At 37.5% G+C, this 27,000-nt stretch overlaps 1 long non-coding RNA gene across 1 annotated transcript in view; it reads left to right on the top strand.

Moving 5' to 3' along the window:
• LOC308059816 overlaps positions 1-26,447 on the top strand; it is an 87,120-nt gene extending 60,673 nt beyond the window's left edge. The window contains exons 2-3 of the long non-coding RNA XR_013926414.1: positions 10,462-12,811; positions 20,056-26,447. This is a non-coding gene — a long non-coding RNA (uncharacterized lncRNA). The remainder of the gene's footprint in view (positions 1-10,461; positions 12,812-20,055) is intronic.
• Positions 26,448-27,000: the final 553 nt, after the last annotated feature.

Here is a 27,000-nt window from a genome sequence, read left to right on the forward strand (position 1 = left end):
AATGCTATGTAAACACTATCTAAAAATGGGGAGAGATAAAAGCAACTGAAATCTAGCTCAGAAAAAGCATATGCCTGGTATGATAGTATTTTACACAAGTCTGGTGTACTAACATGGACTAAAATGACTAAAAGTAACTAAATTAACTAAAGTAGACTTTGCATGGTCAAAAGCAAACCAGTTTGTTGTCCAAGTACCCTTTAGAGATCTCAGTACATGGTATCATCACTAATGGCTCTGGTTTCATATGTGGAGATGAATAGTAGTACATTTTAAAAATAAAATTTTCCTTGGGCACCTTCTAATTCCTTGATCTTCATTTACTTTTTAAAAATGCTCCTTCTAGCAGAAAGAGTCTAGAGCAGAGGCTCCAGCTCTGAAGAAGTTTCTTGTTCAGCTGGCCTTAGCTGGGACTTAGCTGATGGCAGAGGCGGGCCTGGAATTTCTTGTGTATTGTTGAAAAACAAATGAAGTGACAAGCCTCTGATTTTTTGTTCTAAGTATTTTAAATTTGAAACAGACATCATCAAGTTGATTGGGTAGAATGCTACTGAAGATTTGAAAGACTGTTCTTATTTTACTTCTACGGTGAGGTTTTAAATCTCCTTTTTCTCTTTGTTATCTCCCTTTACTAGTTTCATTGTGTTTAACAGCTTCTTCCCAGTGCTCAGCCCAAGTAGTGTGGTGAGAGACTGCATCATCAGGTATCTCCATGTCACTGGCAAACTGCCTTCTTATTACTCATGTCCATTAGGAGCTGAACTAAAAACTTCAGTTTGAACAGCCTCCTAATTTTTGAGTGCTAAAAACCCCTGGATCTACAATGGGGCAGTGATGTTCTTGTAGGAATTCCAGCTCTTAAAATATTAACAAGAATGAAACTTCACCAAAGGAGGAAAGAAGGTGTAGATACTGCCCAAAATTTAAAAAATGCATTTAATTACTACATACAACAGTTATGGCAGACCCTAATTTTAGCATGGTATTAAAGTTCATCAGTTAATGAGAAAGGAATTCCTGTAAAGAGTCACGTAGCTGATTCTCTTCATGGCAGCACTGATTTCATTTGTACTTTTGTTCTCCTGTCTCCCTCTGGCTTCTCTTTCCCTTTTCATCTTTTTGGTCTTCAAGACGTATATAGCCTTGCTGCCTTGCCCCTTTCCCTCGTTGGTGGTTTACATTCATGAAGAATGAAAAGGTCTTGTAACAAGAAACAATACATATTGAAAAGCATATTAAAATAACATTCACTGATTTGCAGCAATATCCCAACAGAGGTCAGAAATCTGGCCCTTGGCAAGTACTTTGGAGAAACTGCCAGGAACTGCTAATCTTGTACAACGTTCCCGCATTTTCAGGTAGAAAAGTGTTGCAGGGAAAAAAGTTCAAATTGGCATCTGGGGTTGGAATCATATTTTCACCTGACTTTCTGCTTCAGATTGCAAATCACCTCAGCTTTCTTACAGTTAATCTCATCCCACTCCTTAACTCAAGGGGAGTGTGCCATCGACTAGAGCAAGAGCAAAGTGTTTTGCAGATGTTTCTTCCTTCTGCTTCCTCCTTCGCTCCCCTCCTAATAGTCATTAAACACAATGAAGAAACTATCATAAACAATATTTTGTTGTTTTCAGATAAAACATTGATTTTGGTATTATAGTCCTGGAAATGTGCCAACTCTGAAAAACCAAGTGGGAAGTGCCTTAAGTCTAAAATACCTCTTTGAACCACAGCCTCCACACTGCTTTCTCGCTGCAACTACTGAGGGAGTGTGACTTCCCAGCTGGTACACCAGCACCGAACCACTGCTGAGATCACCTCCTGGGTCCCCAGCCCTGCCAGGTGCTTGCTGGAAGGAAACAGAGCCAAGGTCCTACCTCCACAGAGGATAAGCAGAGATACTGCTACTTTTATTTGTCATTACTCAAGGAAGCCCAAAGTTTAAGTGGAGATTTCTGTGGAGAACACTTGTGAATTTAGGTGCTGAGTGCTCGTGTGGTAGCTGAAGTCCTATTGTGGGTCAGGGCGTTGGTTAGAAGCCAGCTAAACTTTATACTCTGTTTTGAAACCAGTTATTGCACAGCTTTGTTTTCCATTAATCTGTGACCAGCTTACCTTTACTTTTGAAACTGCAGGGCAAATTGTTTAGACAAACTAGGCTTTTGTCTGGATTTTTAGTTCCCCTGACAAAGCGCTACATTTCAATTAAAAAAAAAAAAAAAAAAAAAAAAAAAAAAGAATGAAAATGAAACATCTAAAATCATCCTGTTAACAGAATAGAATGATTCTGTTGCCGGTTAGATAAATCAGAAAACTGGTCATTTGACAGCATCACTTACATTTTAAGCAACAAATAGAGTGAATCACAAAAACAAACAAACAAAAAATTTTTAAATGCTGCCATTGCTCCCTACTGTTGCCATCCAAGCACTTCTAGGCTATCACAACAACAGTAATATTAAATGAGAAACTAGTTGCTTAGCCAGGATGACAATTCCATCCTCTCACGTTGTGGCTTTGTTCTCTCACAGCATAATGGGCACGGGAATGTAGCACTGATAATGCTTGCTGGTGGTTTTCTTTAATGTGAAGCTGTATCAGTGAGTCATCCAAGTCTCTGGTAATTTTGTTCAGTTTCTGATTGTTCTGGCAAACATATGGGATATTCACATAACTTGTAGTGTCTAAATTTCACCCCTTGAGAAGTTAATTTATGCCTTCTATGGTTAAGTAGTAAGTATTGCTTACTTGTTTGAATGTTTTACACTTCTATACAGCCTTTGGATGTCAGATTATTGATAATTAAGTAGATCCTCAAACACTTCTTAGGGAGAGATAAACACCATTATTATCCACAGCAGTACAGAAAGGAGAGGTGATCTTTCTAAGTCCATTCATTGAGACAATTTAGCTTGAGAGGCCTGATAACACAGTTATAAACACCAAAAAGCAGCCTGGCCAACCTCCAGCATTGATTTTTTTTCTTTTTTTAAAAAAGAGCAATTTCAAAAGAAGATGACAGTGACAACAATAATCTTTTTTTCCACTTGGCTCATAGTTTCTGAGCATGGAGAATACTCATGCTTATTTGAGCTGAAGAGCTAGAAATTTCCTGTTTTAAATGTCTTTTGATAATCTAGCAGTTTGACAAACCGAGTCTAAGATTTGTAGAGATATCGGGAAGCATGGTGAAAAGTCAGTTTGTCAGGCTTGTAGAGGCTTTGAGCCTTTTTTCTTATAACAGAAACAGTTTGTGAATGAAATTATGTAGTGATGTATGCATTGCAACTAATCAGTGACCTTCAGATTTAATGCATGAGAAACTTTTAGTCTCAGATGGAAAAGGTAGAAGAATGTAGTGTGTGGGTGAAAAGTGCTGTGGGATGTCAGCAAGAAATCCTTAGTGCCTTTCTAAAAATCCCATTGCTTTAGCAATGGGGCAAATAATTGAATCACATATGATTCAACAGCACTTAAAACTACTCAAATCATAATTAATAGCTTTGTTCAATCTTGATTAAATATACAAATATAATTGTCTATATTAATACTAATTTATAATTAGGCATATGAAATATGAGATTATGTGAGCTAATCAATATAAATTTTATTATTAGAAAAAGAATGCAAATTACTTATATGAGGTTACATGCAGGCCCAAATGTTACTCTCATCAGTCAGACTGGTTACCTATGGATATATTTGTCTGGAGACAATTTACTGGTGGAACAATTTTCCTGTGTGTTTCAAGTATGCCATGTGTTGGACACATCACTTTAGTCTGGGCTTTTTGTACAGAAATACTTAAAGCCCCTGCCAATTTCTTTTTCTTGTCAGACTTTAATGGCTTTTGAAAATATGTCATATTTTCAAATACAGGTATTAAAATGAAGGCGTGGAGGAACCTTTAATGTTTCTGTTTGTTACATGATGAGATTATTCACTTTTATGTGGGTGAGGACTTAGGTAGCACTTATTTCCATGACCATCCTTCAGGTAATGTGGAGCTGCTCTAGACACAGGTAAAATATCTTGGGTAATGAAATGATTAATGACCCTTCTCTGCACTGGGCTTGCCAGAGAGTCCTGGGAGGCCCACTTGACTGCTGTCTGCCATACAGACAGGCACCATGGTGCCAAATGACTGGTATCACTGGGAGGAGGGTTAGACTGGGGATGGATCCCCCAGAATTAGTGGTTGCATCCCCTATCCCTCCCACTATCAATCAGAGGAACAAGCATCGCCTTTCTTCTGTCTTTCTTCCTCTTTTCTGGAATGAGACTAGGAGCCTTTGCTCCTACCTTCGTATTGCCCTAGCAAAACTGACTGCAGCCTAAGACCCTCGAGGCAGGTCTGATGTGCTTAGTACACACACAGCTCCACTTGCCTCAGTGAAGTGGAGGAATAGCTGCTCTCACTTTCTTCTGAGCAAAAGCACTGGTCATTCTCCAACAGCTTTGTTAATAATTGAGACATCCCTGTAGAGAAGATAGGTAGTTTTAAAATTTCAGCTAGTTGCATGGTCTGTCTGTGTTCACGCTTAGGAACACATTGAATGAGCTGACTAGAAGTATGAGGGCCAAGAGCACAGTGGGAGAAAGACTTACTGTATCTTTATAGTTATTTTATTCAAAAACTAAATATGATAAATTTGATATTTCTAATAGAAATAGTGGTAATAATTAGTTGATTAAAGAGATGTAGGATACTACCAAGGAAACATCCTGAATGTAGCTGGGCAGTTCATTGCCATCATGTCTATAGGCAGTACTAGCTTCCACCCTTCTCTGTTGCCAAAGCACATCCTTTCTCTGACACACAACTCATTTCCATTAAATGCAATTATTTCAAATAATTGTCACTGTTGCCATACTGCCACCATTTGGTCCCACTGTGGGAGAAGACCGCGTTAGTCACAGTTGTTCTGTGGACAGGAAGGCTGAAGCCTAGGACAAATTGTTAACAGAAAAAGAGCTAGACCCATTTTTATTACTGATTTCCTTTTGGGGTTTTTTTCTTGTTTTTTTTTTCGTTGTTGTTGTTTGCTTTTGTGGTGTGGTAGCAGAGGAAGGCAAAGAGCATTGCTGTTAAGAATAGATTTTCGTCATTATTTATCCAAGTATCTTCGAATATTCATTTAATATGTGGACATATAAGAGGCGAAATGGCCACCATTTCCATTAGAAAGAAACCAATATTATTTCTGACAAGTTCCTGAACTGAGCTGTTCTCACTGCAGGCAGGAATGTTTTCTTAATCCACATCTTCAATGGGGGCATGAGCTGGATGTTTCTGCTCTAAGAAAGTGATTAAGATGTTAACATGCTTGGACTTGATATTAAGGAATATTAATCCATGAATTTATGGTCTAATTGGATTGAGTGCTTGCAAATAAATGAGTGAAGCAACAGAATACACCAAAATCAAGATCCCTAAGAAATGCCATAAAATAATGCAAAATCAGTTTCTACAAAATGTATGCCTTCTTCTACTGATAACAAGATTTCATATCCTTTGTAGTTTCTTTTTCTCTCTGTTTCATCAGTCTGAAAGGACCTCAACTTTGAAGCTCTTGCAGCAGAGAGCATAACCAGATTGGGTTAATCTTTGTCGCAGTATTCTCAAGGAGCATCACTCATCATTAACAGAAACTAAGTGATCTGCAGTGATGTCAATACTGCAAATCAAAGTGCATTTTGTGGATTCTGGATGCTATGAATTTGTCTTTAATATCTGATTCTGGCCTTAGTAAATTAACAGTTGGGAAAATTATGCAAAAATAATCCCATGAAAGTTAATCAAGGCTGCAAAGAGGATGGTAATATTTTCCTGAGAACATAGCACAGTACACATACTTAAAGAAAAATTATTGTTGTTGAAAGAAATATTCCATAAATTATCTAGCACTGTGTTTACTGCAATGACTTTGGAAATAATTCGAGATTTCAGCTTGGGGGTATGTGTGGGGAGACTTGGAGTATGAATTCACACATGCATGATTATGGTACTTGAAGAAAGCTGTTAAAAGGGGACAAAGTTAGGAGTAAATCTGCTAAATGTGGTTGTTACTTTCCCCTAAAAACATAAATGTCATGCACACCTCTCCCTAACCTGAAAGGAAAGGCTGCTTGCACATGTAGTTAACGGTTTGTTCTCTGGACCAAATTGAGCCTCACATAATTGAGTTCAGTTCCATTAGCTCCTGAAGAGTTGCATTCACTCTGCCAGATTTGGATTTGGATTTCAAGTTCTGGCAGTCACCAACTTCTCTTCCATCATTTCCTGTGCTCACACTTGCATAAATGAAAGCACTGACAATGTTTGAATAGGTCCGCAAAGCTGCATATCACTAGCAAGGCATTTCTGTGATCGATTACAAACTTATTCATCTTTAATTACTTATTCATGTGGAAATTAATTTTCAAGACCAGAAGCTTCTAGATTTTAGGTTCATATAAATTGCAGGAAATATGAATTTTTAAGTGCACTTTTTCTAATATGTTACCTCATATTTTGAGTGGATAAACATGATATATTTAACTGGAATTTCTTCACAGAAGTATTGGAAGTTCCAAGCCAGCACACTGGCTTTGAAAGCATTGACCTAGGTTTATTCTACCATATCTGGTGTTCAACATGCTGTTTCATCCATTTTGTAGATGTATTTTGTTTTTCCCACAGAACTGAACAAAAGGGCAAGTCTTAATTTTTTTTATGATGCATGATTCTAATGATACAATTTGAAGCTAATGACAGGTTTTCCATTTATAAATATAGAAAACTTCACATATTCACCTGCAGAACATGAAGCAGAGATTGGTTCAGAATCTGAAGTCTATTTTTGTTTAAATATGGAAACTCTTCTTTAATAAAAAATAAATCCTTAAAAGCATGAGTGTTATGTGAGAGAAGAGTAGTAATAATTACCAGACTGCAGTTACTTTTTTTTGAAGACTCTTTCTCTTAATATTGTTGGCAGCCACCATTCAAAAAAGCAGACATTTGAGTTTTCCCTTACATGTAAACAGTAGTGTTAATAATATTATATTATTATATAATTATAATGCTATTATTATGATAGTAGTATTATAGTATAGTATATTGTATTCTATTATATAATATTAATAGTAATGATTCATGTTTTTAGTAGTGGTAAAAGTACACTAGTGGCCTAGCAGTTCTAAGAAATTCTCTCGTCATTCAGGAACTATGCAAAAACCACTATGAAGTGGGGCCTACATTTAGGGCTGAATGTAATTACTTAGATAAGATAAAGTACACTACCCTTTGCCCAGAAACACAGAAACTTTGCTTTTCATTACCAATTAGTTAGCTACTCAGCAAGCTATATCAATGACAGAAATGAGACAGACAGGAAATAAGAAATTAGGCATCTCATAGAAGCATCTTTCTCTCACTGCACTGAAACATTGTCACGTTAGAAATATGTTTTGGAAAATATACAATATTTAGAACATAGGTGAGCTCTATGTGCTATTTTTTTCCCTTCTGTGCATTTCAAAGAGTCAAGTCTAAATGTAGCATTAATAAAGAAGAAAAAAAAATCTACATTCTCTTGTACACATTCAAAGGGATCATAGACTGATTGAGTTCAATTGCATTAGGTTTTGAGTTTCCTGCACAGTCTTTTGAAGATCATGTCTCATTGAGATGTACAATGTAGGAAGTTCATCCCCCTTCCACTGCTGTTTTTGGCAGCCTTCAGATGAATCGGGCTAAACATCATGACATTGCATCATTTTAATATTAATCAGAGCACTATTTAAAAATATGAAAAATACTTAAGACTGACACTTATCTTCATATTTCTGTATCTTAATAAGTAGCCTGGTCTTAATCTTTCCAGCCTTCAGAGGGACATGAGATGATCAACACAGCTAAGAATCCATTAGATTAATTAAAAACTTTAATATGATGCTAAATACCTATCATCAGGGCCTCAAATTCAAAAATGTTGCCTTTTTTTTCCCAATCCAGACTGTACATTTGAGGGAAAATAGCAAACTTTTTGGAAAGATGCTGCGCAAACACAGTTCTCAAATCTTTGTTTCAAATTCAAATCAAGTGCAGAGTAGTGGGGGAAGTTTTTTGTACTTCATGCACAAAATATTTTCCCAGGGGTAGGGGGATAGTTTGTGATTATATTTACATCCAGGGATAATATGTGATTATATTTACACCAAGGATTTGCATCCTGTGGATCTATTTCATAAAGAGTAATAATGAACAGGCCACCTAACTTTATAGGTCAAAATCAAGATAAAATAATCTCTGCAGCAGTGACTTAAAAAAATGGACAGAGTGCATCTTCAGCAAGTTTGTAGGTGATACAAAACAGGGAGGAGTAGTCAACACACCACACAGGTGTGCTGCCATTCAGAGGGACCTTGGCAGGCTGGAGAAATGGGCAAACAAGATCCACAAGAAGCCCAGCCAAGGGAAGTGCCAAGTCCTGCACCTGGGAAGGAATAACCCCATGCACCAGTACATGGTGGCGGCAAGCAGCTCTGCAGAAAAGGCCCTGCCAGTCCTCGTGGGCACCTAGTTGGGCATAAGCCAGCAATGTGACCTTGCCACAAAGAAGGCCAACAGCACCTTGGGCTGCATAAGGCAAAGCAGCATCAGCAGGTCAAGAGAAGTGATCCTTCCTCTCTACTCAAACATGTTGAGACACATCTGGGGTGCCAGGTCCAGTGCTGGGCTCCCCAGCATAAGACAGTCATGGACATACTGGAGCAAATCCAGCCAAGTGCCGCAAAGAAGATTAAGGGACAGGAGCGCCTCTCATGTGAGGAGTGGCTGAGAGCTGGGAATACTCAGCTTGGAGTAGACAAGGCTTGGGGGATCTTCTAAATGTGTAGATTGATGGGGGAAGTAAATATGAATGAGCCAGACTCTTCTCAGGGGATGTCAGTGACAGCACAAGGGACAGTGGGTATAAACTGAAATACAGGAAATTCTGGCTGAACATAGAAAGACTTTTTCCTGAGAGGACCATTAAACACTGGATGCCCTGAAACGTTGTGGAGTCTCCACCACTGGACATGTTCAAAATCTGACTGACTGGTCACTTAGCAAATGGCTCTTGCTGACCCTGCTATAAGTAAGATCTAGCTTTGAATACTGGTATTCAGTATTCAGCCTGGGATACTTCTGAGTGTCTCCTGGGATACTTATGACTGAAATCTAAGGCAATTCGATATATTTGCATACTTAGACTCGTACAAAACTAGGTATATATGTGAATCCCTAGAAGAATGTATAATGCAGGTGTGGACCATAGCAGTTTTTGAAGGGTACTGAATATATTCTGACAGGTATAAGCAAATTTAGACAGATGAAAGGGATCAATGATGCAATTATTGATAGGTATGTATGTACACAAATCATCAGGAGGAACTTTAATCTCCCTTTACAGTTTTTGGATTATGAGAAATACTGGGTGAGAAGGCAATTTACTCCTGAAGGAGAAGTATAGAAATAGAAGTTCCTTTGTGGATCTCTTTCACAGGATTAACATTTAGATACGTATCCAACAAAGACATCATTTTTGAGCTTTCCAAAGTGATTTCAAAAGTCAAACAGAAAGGAAACATGCCTTGCTGGTAATAGCAAAGATTGCTTTGTCCAAACTCTTTTCAGCAGTAGGATTCTTTCAAATAGTTGTAGCTTTTATCAATATTAGTCCAAGGAAAATTAGGTTTTGTTCTTTACATATGGAATATGGTATCTGTGCTGGGAGGCTGTATAAATTCTTTCAAAAGCTGTATTCTTTGGGATTCTCGTGAGGAATCTTATGAAAGGCTGATGTGTATTGTCTTTATCACAGCATGCTTTGACAATAAAATTACTATCTGCCTCAGTTCATTTGCTGTCTCCAAAGGAAACTGATTTACAGATCTTCCTGCTAGCTCATCTCTTATTTAATCTACCTGCTTATAATTATTGTTGTAATTAACTTATAAATTATTATTAGTAGTTTATTCATATTTAGAGATGGGCATTCTGACAGTTGGTCTAATGACATCTGGCATATTCTTCATCCCAGCGTGATCTGTTTACTCAGTTTTAACATAGCTTTGCACTCCAAATTTATTGGTTTCTACAGCTGAATTTTTGGGAACCTTATTGCTATAGGATGCTATGAAATGTGGCTATTCTAATTCTGAGATCATGTGCCCACTCTGTTCATCCCCTGGGAGCACTGGTAATCAGACAGTGAAATAACCTCAGAAACATCTGCACTATGGGAAAAATCTTAGACATTGAGAATAGGACCAACCAATAAGATTTCTTTACAGCTGACTTTAGAAATACCTTTTCCTAATCCATTTTTAATGTTTCAAAATTTAAAGCAGACGTGGGGAATTTCTTCAGTAGCTGTATCACCTTAGGGAAGAGTCAAATAGGGAATCCCTTTGTTTTATTTCTTTGCATATCAGAAAGTGCTGACAGACAATGAGGTATTGCTTGGGTAAGGGATCAGTATTGCAGATTTTCACATGCACCGCTGAAGATTCCCAGCTGGCAACGTGTCTAGAAAACTGAAGAGGAGCAAATGAAGTCACAAGATTTCAGGCATATGCTATAGGAAGGGGTGGGTGTGTGTGGGTGGGTGGGTGTGTGTGTGACAGATACAGATCCTGTAAGAGGTCACAAGATTTTATTTCATGTAAGATGCAAGAGTGACCCTGGAGGGAGGCTCCAGCCCAGTGGGCAGCAAAAGGCAAAGGAAGAGCAAGGACACAGATACAATGCTGTCACTGCACAGTCAAAGGCAATCAGTGATATACTTGATATTTCATGGCCCTTTATGCCAATGTCAAAACAGCTCCTGTGTAGTTCCTGCAGATGAACACAAAGCACCAAGTCACATGCTGCCTTTGTCTCCTATTTTCCATACTGGCATAAAAGACTGTGGTCTGGAACCCCTCTCCTGAATCACTGGGTGTGACTGTGTCTTCTCCCATATCAAGAATTTAATGGAAATTAAACCAGTACATATTATATTAGTGATATATTCCCAAACATGTATACATGTATATTAAATAATTTGTAAATAATTATAATGTTTGCTTCTCTAACACTATGTTACTGATCTAACATGGTTCTTTTTAATAGTTTTTGTTAACTTACCAGAGAAAAATGTAGCAAAAGCTAGGATGGAAGGCAAATAATTGCAGAGGTGGTTAACTTTCACAAGAAGACTGAAGTGATTGAAGGCATGTAGTTTATAAAAGATATGAACAAGAGGTGACAGGATAGATGTCTTTAAAATACCAAGTGATATAAAAAAAGAAAACAAAAATAACTCCCTGCCTCCTTTCTCCCATTGGCTTTCTTTCACTTTCTCTGAGCAGCAGCCATGTGTCTTGCCCAGGATATGGACACTGTTAACTTCGAATAATCAGTCATACTGTCTCCTTTTTCCTCTCATTCTGATCTTTGAGGTTTTTGCACCATTGCTTGGTTTAAACCTTAAGCAGTTTTGGATTTAAATTCCAATGAAAGGTGCCTAAACTGCGTAAGAGGACAAGAAATAAATCGTTCCAGTAATGTATACATTTGAAAGTTTAAAGAATCCATTTTTTTCTTAAGTCATCTAGGCTTTTTATTTTGGGTTGTTTCAGACAGAAAGCAGAATCTGAACTGACGTTCTTGTGATCACCAGGACTTCTGAACATAAATTGCTACAGGACTGCTGAAACTAAAGCTGTGTGTGGCATTTGATTACCATAAGAACAAGTTAGGTTTTCATGACAGCATTTTCTATCTCCAAGCTATTTCCAGTGCTTTAATATAATCTACTGATGATGAAAACTAAAACCTCAAAATATTTGGGGGAAAAGCACTCAATGATCAAAATTCACAATAAACCCAAGAAAAGAAAGTAAATACTAACTATAAAAAAGTAAGATTTTCTTTAAGCTTCACACTATGTAAGGGTTTTTCCAAGGCTATTAATCTTAATCCTCAAGTTTTTAGTAAAGACACCAACGATCTCCATGACATTATAAATACCATTGGAGCTGCAAGAAAATGTAAGTTTATGGTCTTCCATTGGTGAAATCAGTTCTCTAATGTATTGTGGAGTCCTTTCTGTAAAGGTGATCTACAGAGCCACTCAAGAAATGTATTTTTTTAATCAATTTTTTTTCCACCAGCCTCCCTTAAAAAACTACTCTAAATACTTCAGATAACTTATTGTAATTTATTTTTCACTTCCTGCACATTTGTATGAAATAAATGTACAATGTAAGTTGCACAGTTATTTCCCAGTGATTTTCAGTGGGACTCTATGCACTAGCAAATGTTTTTGAATATGATTTTGGATCATTGAATTGAGTCTACATGCAGATTAGGTTTCATGTTGGATTGTAATGGCTTTAAGCCAATTGCAGAGGGAGTACAGCTCAACAGGGAGTAATAGCTCAATATATTTAGATAACCTTCATTTAAAAAAGCCAACCAACTTTATCATTCTTAGAGATTCCCTGGTAAGAACTGGCTCATTTGCTTTCCTATCATTTTTTTGCCTCTCAGCCATTCATTGAGAACTATGTACCTTTAGTGCAATTGTGTGTGTTCAGTCAACACCTGACTAGTGTGCATATCTTTACTTTGTAACGTGAAGGTATATGATAACACCAAATGTGTTTGATTTTTCATCAGTGAAAAGTGTTCCTGGTCTCTGCTGTATGCCGAGATAAGTTTTCAGCTGCTGTTTTCAGTCATGAAGTCATTTCAGCGATCAGTTTTCAGGCATGATGACTCCTGTTATTCATATTAGAGGTTAGTTGCTTCTTTAATCCTGTTCCACAGTAAACTTAATACTCCTGAGCAGATGAGCATTCTTTGGGCATGAAAGGTGTTTGCTGATTGAGAGCAGTTTTTGATCAATTCCTTTACAAAAAAAAAAAAGTAGTGCTTGGGAATGAGGTGCGGTTGCACTCTAAGGGTCATGGGCTGAGGGGACTTAGACACCAAGGTGTGAAAATGGGGGGAAGTGGGAGCAAATACCAGGCTTTCTTGGATGCTTACATTCTAGCTATAGCAAAGAAAAAGAAGAAAAAGAAAGTGGAAAATACATCTTCTGTTTCTCTCCAGTTTATATTTCTAAAGAAAACAACACAAGGTCTAACCCAGGAAGAAATGCTCAGGCAAACAATTTTTCTCTCTCTTGCTTTTCCTGTATGAGTGAGAATTTCTGTCTGAAGAAGAACGAGACAAATAGACCATTTAAGAAAAGATGAACTAGAAAAGATCAGTAATCTCCCAGAATATTTTCACAGAGACCCAGTACTTTATACTTTGTATAGAGTATATCGATACAATTTCTTTCAAATTCCTATTCGTTTCACTTCGGTGCATATGATATGCATCTATTTATTTATTTTTATCAATGCCTGAGATGTATTTATACACACCACCTTCAAATTAAAAAGATTTATGTTGTCATCTTATGCTTCTGACAATATTATGGCAATGCTAGCTTTTTTCCCTTGTCTAGCTTAAATGCCCCCAAAGTGTTCAGGCTTCTAACATATCCTTAAAGGGTCCATTTCCTGCAAATTTTTACGCTGTAGCGTAACTTGTTATTATTTTTAGTCTTGCTTTTTTGTTCCTGTTTTTTCCAGGAGGTGAAGATGATTATGCACTAAAAATTAAACTGCTTTCCTAGAATTTTCCCTTGTCATATTTCCCATTGGTTTGAGGCTTTTTTCCTTCCTGAATGACAGTGAGTATAGTTCAGCTACACAACTATCTATAATAACCTCTTCTGAACACCACAACAGCAAAGAGAACTATGTTCTTTTTGGGAATTAACATCCACAGGCAATAATTCTATTTCATAAAATAATAAGATAGAATGTGTGAGTTGAATTATAATGCTGGGTTTAGGAATTAAATATATCCTTTCTCATTCCTGTGGGTCCAAGGCACCAGAAGACATGCAATATAAACTCTGAGATGCATGTCTGTAATATTGATCATCTGAACTAAAGAAAACCAAAATATTAAGGGATATACAGATTAGGATACTCTTATACTATTTTTTTAACTTAGTCCAATATCTGCTTCAATTATTTCACGGAACTAATGGAGTGGGATGCCAGTAGATATATTGGTTCAGCAATCGTCTCTATTTAAAGCATTTTTCTTTCAGTGGGAGAAATGCATACAGCTCAGCTGTAAGAAAAGCCAAACAGAACAGGACTAAATTCTTTGGTGCTGCACCTAAGTGCTGAACCTTTCTGGGCCAGATCATGTGCAACTTGTTTTGCTACCCTTGGAGAACTTTGCATCGTAGAAACTGATATGAAGCATCCATTGCTCTCCCTCTTTCTCTCTTGCCATCTCAGGCCAATTGCAGCATACACTTGATTACCTGTGTTCTGATATTTGCAACTTCACATCTTGACAACAAAATTTAGTAATTGATTCTACAGGCAAAGAATTACTCTAAGTGAAGCAGTCACTCCCTTGCAGCTTTTGAAAAGATTAATATTCATTGTAGATGGCACAGATGGAGATTTATGAGACACATTCTTTCCCTCTCCTTTTTAGACCAAGCTTAAATTGTCATGGCATCCCCACTGAAGCCAGTACAACACCCGGTTCTGAGTTCTGCAAATGTCAGTGAGTCTATAATTTTGCAAAAGCAGTCTTTAGTGATAGTGAACAAAGACCGCATTAGATAAATAATTCTGCTAACCAGTATTTCTTTGAAGTAGACTTCTGGCCTGAAATGCTGTGCCAAGGAATTTGCTAAAATATTATGCACTTTGTTTAAAGGATATTGTTCACTTAAAATTTGACAATAAAGTACAAATCCTTAAGTGCTTAGAGATGCCATCTCTTCAATCTTTTTTGGCATTTCATGGATCATATTCCTTCACCATGTTGCCTTCTTCCTTTTTCTTTCCTGTCATGTCTCCTTTACCTCTATTGTTTCTCAAAAGCATGTTGATGTCAGAAAGCAGTTAGTTACTTATTTTCCTTCATATTTATCATCATGCTGAGTTTCTTCATGGACGTACTTGATATGGTTTCCAGACACCCAGTTTTTTTGCCACAGTTATACTGCTCATTCTAAAAGGTCCTGAGGAATGTAAATATTATGTGTTGTAAATTTTGTAGAGATGACCACTCTTTCTGCCTAGAAAATTGTTAACCTGTCTTTATAGTTAGGGTTTTTTTCTGACAAATGCTAAGATTATTCCTGTCTGCACCAACACTCAAAACTGTACCAACAGTAAAGAAATAAAGAGGTGGCTGCACCTACCACTGAGTGTTATGTTTTGTACAGCAGCAAAAGTTGTGCAGAAAACACGTTAGGCATGAGATGTGATAGCATGTTTTCAGAATTCATTGTTCAGCACACCAGGAACATGCAGAGGTCAGCTTGGAGAGCTCAGTAGGAGTGTAAGCCCAGGACACTGAAAGTAGCCTGGATCTTTAATAAATGTAAATTGTCAAAGTATCAGGTGTATATACAAATTGAATGATGGTTTTGTCATGGAACATAGCCCTCTATGCCATCTTGAGGCACTGCTGATCTGAAATGAGGAGCGTTGTTTCTAAGTCATTGAATGCTCATTTTCTCCAGTTCTGATCCATGCTGACTTTTCTTAGTTTATGAGATCACAACCCAGTGTGACCTGGCTGCAGGCCAGGGAGCAGAATAGAGTTCCAGGTCTTTCTGACTGCAAATTGAATTACTCCTCTTGACATTAAAGTCAAACCAAACTCTCATCAGTGCAGCACTGCCAAAGCAGTCTTAGTATGGCATGTTGACGTATGCCTGAAATTTGTGTTTCAAAAATTAATTATTTTGCTTTTGTTATGCAAATACAGTACACTAACAAGAACAAACAATTATGAATGCGTGCAGTATCAGAAGTGTCTTGGGATTAAAGACTTGTGAATTCCAGTTCTTTTATTAACTTTTATCTTCTTGAAAGTGTGTCCTTGTCAATACTAATTACAAGCTGCTTAGAAATGTATGTGCTGCACAGGCTATCCATTCTCTTGGATATCACACTGGGCCATCTTTTAATATTCACTATATAGTGTCCAGCTACAACTTATATAGAAATCTTCAGCCTTTCTGCCTATAGACACTATTTAATTATTTACAACTTAATATTGTGCTTTAGTTCACCATCTGTACTAAGGAATCTAAATAATAAAAAATACTTTTTTTTTTTTTTTTTTTTTTTGTGAGGATTGATTACTAATATTGGATCTTTATTTCAAAGATATAAGACATCAAGCTCATTTGAAATGAAACAATTAAACCAAATCCATGCCACTTTGGAAGACAGCCCTCCAAATCTGATCTGTCATTTACATGGTTGCCTAGCAAATAACATACCATGTGGAGTTTCTGGAGGGCACGTTGTTAGTGACTCTGAAATCCATACTTGCAGCCTGGGGTTAAAGATGACAGTCAAACTTGACCCTAAGAGTAATCAGAAGATCACCTGTAACAGGCAGTATAAATGTAATTTTCTCATCAGCCAACCAGTCTTCCCTTCAGTGCTAGTTACAGCAGAACATCAAGTACCACAAGAACAAAATATAAAATACGTCAAACAGCCTGAGAATCTGGGAGTAAATGTTTTTATGCAGTTAGCTGTTGTCTCTTGCTGAATGTTCAAAATATTTTTTTTAATTTTGAGGGTAAGAAGAATGCATAGAGGTTTTGTCATACTTTTATTTCCCCCTATAATGGCAAAAATAGCTGTAATATTATGATAATACTGTGTCAGAATCTATTGCTCCAGCACAGGGAATAATGTTTCTCAAATGCACTGCTAACAGAAAGAAGAAATACTTCATTCAAGTATTATTTGCCAAGCATTCAAGTAATGGTTTCCATTGCCATGTACCTTGGCTTTTTTAGATTGTTGTCTGAAACAGGATCTTCAGGGCTTTACATAAATCTTAGATATAATCTTTTTCAGATACTGACTCCACCCAAATTTACCTTCAGGCAGCCAATATACTTACCACCAAGGATATTTGCCTTCCCATCACACTTTTTTTACCACTAAAGGCAGTAGATTTGGGCTTAGTTCCATCTAGCCTTCTAGGAAACAAGAATTTGCCAATTGATGAAAGCTTTGCTGATGATGAACCCTTTTCTGTACTTTAGGGAACTATCACTCTCTTTCTCTTCTTTCTCTCTCCTTTACTTCATGGCATCATACAGCAAATATTCTTTCTAAACAAGCATGGGAAGAATGGAAACACTAAAAAAAAATACTGGCTTACGAAGTGAGCTGGATATGAACAGGCAACAATATTTCAGTAAATCAAAACCGAGGAAACTGGAATCGCACAGCTGTTCTGCGGTGCTGACACATCTGTTGGGCTCCACTCTGGCTGCTGACTACAGCACCTGGCTACTGAAATTTACCCAACAGTAGGCTCTAAGCTGTGCCAGATTTTCTTAGCAAACAGTGAGGTTTCCACATTAATGCTGTGCAGGCTGCAGTGTTGCACATCTGCCTGTTCAACATCACTCGCGGGCACACGAGGAGGTGGCCAAGGACCTTCTGCCTCCCACCACAGTGCCAGTAACCCCTAGTGTAGCAACCACCAGGAGCAACTGGAAGAGACTGCTGGGCAGCATAAAACCAAATGGATTTAGATGTTAGTGACAATGGCTGCTGGTTGCTGTCTCCATAGAACTCCGGTAATTCAGATCTGTTTACTGAAGGAGACACCTCTTGTGAGGTAGAAGTGTGTCTGAAAATGTCCAATAATCATGAGGTTGAGTAAGAAGAATGGGGCAAAAAGTCACAGAAATACTGCGATGAATATAAATGAGGGCTAGCCACGCTAGCTTAGGTAGTGAGTCACCCTAGTGAAAGCATGGCAAAAAAACAAATCAAAACCCACTTGATCTTGCATGCTCAAGTCTACATTTCCCATTATAATACTGCTGTTCTGTGGAGAAAGTCATATTTGTCAGCTTTCTTTTGAACATTGATGTTATTACAGGATTGAATGATTCCTGTGAGGACTTAGCAGCTTCATTTGGCAGCACTCAAGCAGTTAACAAAGCACAGTAAAATTAAGTAAAACAAACCCTTATATTCATTCCTCTGTGAGGATAGTCGAGCTTTCAGAATTCAGGCATGACATAACTGAGATACATATGGTGAGATAAATAGTCATATAAATTCGGTTTAAAAACTCACAAGGATCTTTAAAAAAAGATAAACATTAGCATTTTTATATGGCTACAGGAAATGAAGTAGATAATTAAGTTAAATAAAGTAAATTAAATTACAGTGGTTTCTGTTGTGTGGGATTTTATGTTGTATATACCAGGAACTATAGATTTAATTGCACAAATCAGTCTTTCACTAATGAATTCCCTACTCCTGTCCTCCAGCTGTAAAAGGCAAGCTTTAATATTTTTAGTATTTAATATGTTTCTTCCAAAATATATTTTAAGATATATTTTCATGTAATTCTTTTAATTTTTCAGATGAAGCTTACATTTTTTTCAAGTCAGCTTATACAAAACAGCAGAAGACAGTCTCAGAAGACTGTAGAGTTGAGGGTGATGTTTGAAACCTTGAAAAAGGATCTGTGACTATCTGCAGTTTTCACAGTTGAGACTGATAGGCTGCAGAACCTAAAAAGAATATCATCTCTGTTTAGTGACTTTTTAAAGAATTTAAGGTTATTGCTTGCACATGGTAAGAAGCCTAAGATGTAAACCTGTAACAAGTTGGACACTAGCTGTTCTGGAAAAACCCTGGGCCAAACTCAAGGGAAAGAGAGAAGAAGAAAAAGTTTGAACAAGATCGTAGTTCTGGGGTCTGTCTGATGCAGGCTGCAGAGGAGTTACAGAAGCTGAAAAGCAGACTGTGTGGGAAATGTGTGAGCTCTGTTGTGACCTCAAAGGTCAGCTAACTCCATATTTCATGTAAAGATTGAGCCTGTAATGAGAAACCTTTCTAACAAAACTTAGGCAGGGAAGCCACAAGCAGAGTGAGGAGATGGTGACACAGATGAGGGTCTTTACTTATTTAGTACTTCTGGTACTTCTCTAAACCTTTCTGGGGAATTCAGTGGCTTTGAGCAGGCTTTGTAACATGCAAAAGACATTTATAAGTAATTCTGTTAGACTGTTCAACTTGTGTTGTGCCCTATAGCACAAGGATCTGAACCCCATTCTACCTGGACAAGCTGAAATAATTTCTTTTGATGTGTTTTGAACAGTTCTTCAGAGTTTCATTTCCGAGTGTAAAAAGCACTCTACCCCACCCCACAAAAAAGAGTCAATTAACCAAAACTTTCTATCCATTTCAAAAGATCTTTCTTAATTCTGCAGTTGAAACAGAACCCATTATTTGCACTGCTATATCTTTAGTGATGTGTGTCACTTCAATCTCCAAGTAACCTTAGTTAGAAAGAAAATAGTGACTGACAACCAAGCTTTTAATTAAACGGGTTGATTCTATTGTACAAAATGCTATCTTTAAACTCATCTGTTTTACACAACTTTTCCAATTTGAGCTTCCTTCCAGTATCTGTGAATGAGGAACTAATTTCTGTTTCAAAGAACCAATTATTCCATTTGGTACGGAAGCATGCTAAAAGGCAGATAGCTATTTTCTCTTAAATTCAAGCAGTATGTCTAGCCAGTGGCGTCTTTATTGATAGCAAATCTTCAACAAGACAAAACACATCTGCCAATTCTATTCTGGGCCTCATATAATTTCAATTCACCTTCCAGTGCAGTTAGACTAATGAAAAGTCAAGTATCAAGCTGGAGATAAATGTCTGATCTAATTTACTTCTGTGCCCATTGTAACTTCTGCCATGCACTAGTATAGTTAATAGATGCATGGAAAGAACACTAGTCCTTTCACGGAAAGGCAGGTTTAGAGGAGATTCATAGGGAAGCAAAACCTTGAGGATATTCTTTTTTCAATTAGGCAGAGCAATTTGTCCTTCTTTGCAGAGACAGTAGTGTATTTAACACCCTGTCTCTGTTTATGTCTCTGAAGACAGAGCATCTACCACCATAAAAAACAGCTGCCTCATCTTCCCTCCTACCAGTGAAACTCTGTGAACTCCTCTCTGAGCAGTACTCATCCCATCACTGACCATATCATGGAAATTCTTTGGAGTGAGAAGCACAAAATGCAAGGTTAAAACATGGAGAATAGTAGCAAAAGTTGTTCTTGTAGTCTGGGACATCATCCTCTGGAAGTAAAAAAGGAAAGACCTACACTGAACTACCAGATCACAGTATGGACATGAGGATTTGCTGTGCAATGAAAATGACAAACGCAACTAAAAAGAAGATGTTTTTATTACAGGTAGGGAAGCAGAGGGAGGCATAGCAAGACTTGGTCTAGAATCTTCTGAAAATTCTGGTTGCTTTTGTTTAATTGTGATATAAATCTCAGTAGGAATAGGTTCAGAGAAAAGCTAGAACTATGACCACAATAACTGAATTCCCATCTCACGGGATCAGACCAAAATAATTTGATTTCATTTTACAAGACAGATCAATTCAAAGAGAGGTCTTGAGAATCACCAGAAGTAAGAAGACATTATTAAGCTGAAGGGAAATGTTGCACAAAGAGCAATGGGCCCATAAGCTGGTAAGAAACCCAGGCTGGAAATAGATAGGTGTTCTGTCATTAGAGGGTAAAGAACCTTTTATTTTCTGTATATAGTGAATAAACTCGTTTTAGAATGAGTCAGAGTTCTTTTATAAAAACAATTACATAATGTGACTGTCCACAGTGGTAAAGGAGATAGGAAGTTGTAAATCATGAGCTTCTGTTTAGGCTTAAATTCCTTTACTCCTTACTGACATCTCTATGTTATTTGTTCTCCAAAGTTAATCAAAGTATCTCAACTGCTAGGCTGTCATGTTGTAGGTACAGGAGATGTAGCAGACTATGTACGTTTCTCTGGCTTGGTCCTTTTGTCCTTTCTTCAGCAAGGGAGCCTAACTTTACACAGAAAGCCACATCAAGTTTGACTCCAGTTTAAAGAACATATAAATTTTTACGAAGAGAAAGGACAGGTGAATGCTATTGTGTTCTCTAAGAGGCATCTCTTTTCTGCAAGGCGTACAGAGTTGTCTGTTCACATGTGCAGCTAGTTGCTTGTAAGGAAACCCTCTCTGCTCCTCTAGGGGATGGACAACACTATGTCCCTCTCCAGAAACACACACTCTACTAATTTGAAACAAAGCCACGTGAGAAAAGGAAACCTTGAAAGACCCAAGACCTTCTAGACCAGGAAGAGTTTTCTTTGTAATTATTTCATTCTGGGCATTTAGATTTGTTAAATGTAGTGCCAAGTCCAAAAAAAGATACAGTGACTTGTTGATCATTAAAGAATACAATAGGTAGTATGAAAACCATGTGGAGTAAGCTAGAAAAGGGTAATCATATAAGCATACATAATCACTGCTTCTTCTTTCTATATATAGGTCTCCAAGAATGGAGTTTCTCCATCTCTCATTGCACGCAGGATTTGAGCTGTCACTGTACTGAATAGAAATTCTGAGGAAGGTGTCAAAGCACAGTATCAAAAAAAATATTTTGAAACTGAAAAGAAGGAATGATTTCTGTAAATGTAGAATATGAAGTTACTCCTCATTCAATTCACAGACAGCCTAGTTTCTGAAACGGTCAGTTTATAGTGAAAGGCATGTATGGTTACAGGTGAAGGAATTCCTGTTCTCTACCACAACTTTCCTTGGTTGAGTATTAATTGAAATAAATATGTACACATGTGGTTGTATACATGCATGCACACATAAAATAATCATTATAGCATCTTGGAACAGAGGTCAATTGCTGACTCAAATTATCTGAGCCACATGGGCAAAATTGGTTACATTCCATAGAAAATACTATGAAAAAATTCAGACTGTGGCTATGCAAAAAAAACCTTTTTCCCATCAGGAAAAAACATAAACCACTGCTGACAAAGCTCCGTGCCTGTACAATATACAGTGAAATATACGACAAGTCTTGTCCTGACTGGTTCACTGTCTGGAGCTTAGCTATAAGGCTATTGCCCAGGTAATACAGAAAGATCAAGGCTGTAATGTAGGGTATGACTGTTTTCTCCCTTTCCCAAGCCAGACAGAAAGATCAAAACCTCTTAATTTCCAAGAAATGAGGTCCAACACAAACTGTGCTTTATCTCTTTGTGCATAGATTTCTCTGCGTCAGTCACTGCCCAGAATGTAACAGGACTGAACACCTGAAAGAAAGGGATTTTTCAAGCTGTAGGAAAGAGTGTGTTGCTTTTACTGCCAGCAGTCTTTAATGACATACATCTCTGGCTTGACTGGTCAGGATTACTTTATATCCCAGTAGTTTTCAGGAAATACCAGGTCTGGCCTCACTGCAGCTCCCATTTGCACTGACAAACTCCTCACACAATGTAAACTGAGCTCTGCGTGACAAGAAATAAAGTACATCTGGACCAAGGTAGTAAGCGAGCTGTCAGTTTATTTAAAACTAACCTTTTGGCCCTTGGCAGGATTTTGTCAGGCTCTGAGGAGTTACCTCAGGAATGGGTGTCTATAAAGCAAAAGGGAAAGCAATTTAGAAACAAGGCAGCGTCATGATGCTGGCCAGGTCTTGAAGACACAACTGCAGTTGGAATAGTGTGCCCTGAATTAACAAACTAACTGGCAGTTGGGCTATTCAATGTGATTAACAGCTGTTTTATGGGTTGTTTGCCTCATTCAGTGCATATGTGTGCTGAGGGGCTGCTGTAGTGAAGCAGGAGAATAAATGAAGTCTCTGGGACTGTGGAGAAAAACTTCCTCCATTGTTTTTCAAGAGAAGCTGAAATACATGTAACATTTTGATCACTTCATTTAAACCCAGTTTAAAAGAACTAAAATGCCCACCCTTTATAGTAGTCTTCAGTATGATAAATAAGACAACATGGCAGTAAAACAGGCAATTGTGACTTTGTTCTGCTGTTTCATAGTCTGGCAAGGAAAGTGCTGATGAACACATGAATGCATAAAATAGAGTAGAGGATCTTGGCTAAGCTTTAATAAGGCTTTATTGAAATACAAATGCTACAAAAGTACAAAACTAGCTAAAACATCTCACAGCTAAATCAGGTAGACTAAGATAAAGCCATCCCACTGGGTGTTATCAACACTGGTAACTCACATCGGTAAAGAATTAGAGTTTCAGTTTGCTTGCACAGACTAGTAAGCTGTTTTCTTCCCTTAGTGGGGTTCTGTCAACCATACAATTGAAATTAATTGAAGTCCCAGGATTCCTAAAGATGGTTTCTTTGGTTTGTTCTTTCCAACACAAACTTACATTTCAACATAGGTAAGGCAGATTGGGGGCAGGTGGGAAGGCGGTGGCTAACAAATGGTTATTTATTCCAGAATTTATTTTTTATAAAGCAGATTTCTATATTTTTCCTACTTTCTTTTTTTTTAGTATGAGATGGCCATGTAAGTTATTGCTGTCTAACACTTTAAAAAAAAAAAAAAAAAAAAAGGAGGCTATTTCTTTGCTAAGAGTTTTCATTTTCTGTAATTGGCACTTAAGCATTCAGCTTCCTCTAGAAGACTGTTTTACTGTCATAAAGCTGAAATGATTCCTTTTTTTCTTGGAAACAGAGTTAGAATAAAAACTAAAGGTTTATTAAGGAAAATGCAGTCTCTTTCTTCTTTTGTCCAGTTTGATGTTGTGGGTCAGAAATGCTGTAAATTGTATTTTATATTTGAAAAATTTTTAGCATTTCTAAATGTAAAAATATGTACACATATCTGCAGTCCTTCAGAGAACTAGAATTAATGTAAATTCCATGATCTGTCCTATTTTGTTTACAAATCTAATCCAAAAATCCTCAATTCATTTACCTTTTCCATTGTATGTGAAATAAACTTCCGTGATTTCCACAGTCTCTAAACGAGAAGTCCCTTGTTACGGTATTTATTTATTTATTTGTTTTGTTCTTATTATGTTTCAGTAGAATAAGAAACCACTAGCATAGAAGACTTAAATAATTGTCCCTCATAGAGCTTCCTTGTGTGGGAGTCAAGGCATAACCAGAGTTCAGTCACAGCATAAAGTGAATTCTGTTTGACACCGAGCGTTTTCTGAACATCACATGGGACAGTACACAAACCAGACTCTGAAGACTGAGTGGAAGAACATAGTAGTGGGAAGCCTCATCAGGGCTTGTATTGTCCTTGGGAACTAGGAAACAGCAGGAGACGAGCGTGCTTCACTCTACAGATATGTCTATATGACAAAGTATCTGTGGCTCATTGTAGCTCAGCCTGAGGACTTGTGAGCTTCCCTTTTCCTGACTACGTGTTTGCTTCGTGGTTTTTTTATCACGATATACAGGTAATTCCTCTTCTTTGTGTGGCTGTTGGGACACCTTGTGAGGCAATGTAGCCTGCTGGAAACACACTGGGATTTCCTTTTGCCAAGGGAAACAGCCTTCCTGGGAACTGGCCTGGGGTGCATTACAGGGCAGCTTGCCTTCCTTTCACAGCCTAGAAAGCAGACCATTGCACAAGACTTCAGGGGCAGAAACTGATGCAGTTAGCCATCATGCATAATTAATTGACCCCATATGACATATAAATAAATGCATTTATGATAGTATGAAAGAGCTGTAGGCCCAATGGGCAAGCTCTTCTGATGGCAAAAATAGTGTAGGAGTAGCGCCTGTAGCTCACCCAAGGAGCTTAGGGACATGTAGAGAGCTGGAATAAGGTTCCACAAAAGCAACTCAAGGAAATATTCGCAGTGCTGGTGACAAGATCTTTCCTACTCCCTCTAAAGCTGCTTTCTGGATTGAGACCGCGCAGCAAATCATCCTGATTGACTTCTGGACTTGGCAATGTCTGCTGAGGTTGTTAACATGTAGTTTATTTTATGTCTGATACATCTAATGTTTTTGTGAGTACAGCTTTGTTAATTATAAGAGCTGTTAAAAAAGAAAATTACTGAACTGCAGAATTACACTGTTGCAGACTGGTTTTATTAGTTCAGTGAATGTAAATAATATGGTCCATTGCTTGTGACGGTGAAAAATTAGTTTGATTCATACCAAATAGTGCTCCATTCTCATATGTTATAATAATGCTGAAAAATTTTTAGTTTAGGAACACACAAGAAAGTCTTGATCCCACAGACCTTCTCTCAGACAATTTGTTCCACTTTTTTTTTTTGCACCACAGTATTTGAATTTCTTATGGATATTAGAGAACATCTTGATTTTAGTCTTTGTATGTGCATGTACAGGTATGTTTATTTTGGGAAACTTCTGGCTGATTAGAGGAAACTAATTTCTTCCTCTAAGAAAATAAGCATGGTCACAAAATTGCTCCAGAAACGTACTAATTGTTTAAGAAATTACAATCTTTGTTGTAATAATAAGCCAGCTGTTTATGTGAATATTCCTGACCTGTTTCACTGCAAAAACAGCCAAGTAAATCTAAGCATCTTGGTCTTCAAAGAGATCTTGTGACTATATTTTAAATCACACAAGTTTTTTCTTCTCTTGGGAAAACTCTGTAGGGTTTGGCCATAGCCCTAGAAAAGTCCTTCGTTGGTTTCAGGACTTGTTTCTCTCTGATAGCTATGGTCAATATACAGCTTTGATGATACATGCACACTCTCACACTCTAACTTTTTAATTCTAATAACTAGACTTAAGAGCTAAAAAAAATAATTATATCACAGGCTGTAATGGCTTTTTAAAGAATCCACATTATGTATACCTTGGTTGACTTCAGTGTTTTAAGCAAATGAGATATGCACGATAATATAGCAAAGGGCAAATTAAAACCCAGTCAAAGTTGGTTGGCATCTGTCTCTTTGCCTTCGAGACATGTAATGGTTTTCTAACTTGAGTGGTTTAAAATAGTCTTCAAACTTCAATAAAATTCCATAAGGTCATGAGAGATATAAAATATTTAGGTGGAAATGTACTTTCCTAACTGAGCTTCATTCCATGTATTTCAGCGTCCTTCACATTGTTTCCTTCAAAATGGAAGTTAGATTGAAGGCAAGACAACTGTCTTTGCGATGAAAATGTTACATACATGCTTTCAGAACATGCCCTAACCATGAGGTTAAAGTTTACCTCCTTCCAAGAATATGAAATTTTACCTCAAGTGTTATTAAATTAATTCGTGTAAAAACTTGGATAAGCCTGAAATTTAGCCTGAAGAGCAAACAGACAAAACAAAAAACAAAAAAACAACAACAAAAAAAAGCAAACAAAAATGTAGCTTTATGAAGTACTAATGTCTCTGAAAGGCATAAGCAAGACTCATACTTGATACTCCTCAAACTTACATTCAGATAGAGATAAAACTCTGTGGGAATAACCATTATTAGAGGATTCAGTGGGAGTACATGGAAGCTGAGAAGTGGAAGTGGAAGTACAAAAAGCTGAGAAGGGATGATCCTTGAAGCGTTGATCTTCTCCAGTGCAAACTAGGACTCAAAAATTGCTTTCCAATGGTGTTGCAGGTAGTGTGCAGCACTCTGATGTACTACCAGAAGAAAACTTAGTAGCAAATAGAGAAAGCTGGTGCTCTAGGATCTAAAGATTTCCCTGACAGGTAAATTTGAGGTAGTGCTCTATGGAATTGGTGCAATGCTTAGTTAATTAACTAAACTTGTCTTACTATCCTTGCTGTAATTATCCTGTTATAAATCCTGTCACAGTGCACCTGCTGGGTTGCAGCTCTGGTGAGCGGGTCTGAGAAGGGCAATCGAGTAATTTGTATTGCTTTGGTGGTTGTGGACTCTTGTGTAGCTGCACTAATTTATGCCATTGCCCTTGGAGAAAAGCAGAATAAGAAGAAACAGAAATGGTTTTGTTCCTTTGTCCTTTGGGCTTTCAGAAGCTTAATGCACACCGTGTGCAAGAATTATTTTATGGTGGCAAAGACATAGGAGGGAACTATCCCA

This window comes from Falco punctatus (assembly GCF_963210335.1).
Source record: "Falco punctatus genome assembly, chromosome: 2".
NCBI classification, from domain to species: Eukaryota; Metazoa; Chordata; class Aves; order Falconiformes; family Falconidae; genus Falco; species Falco punctatus.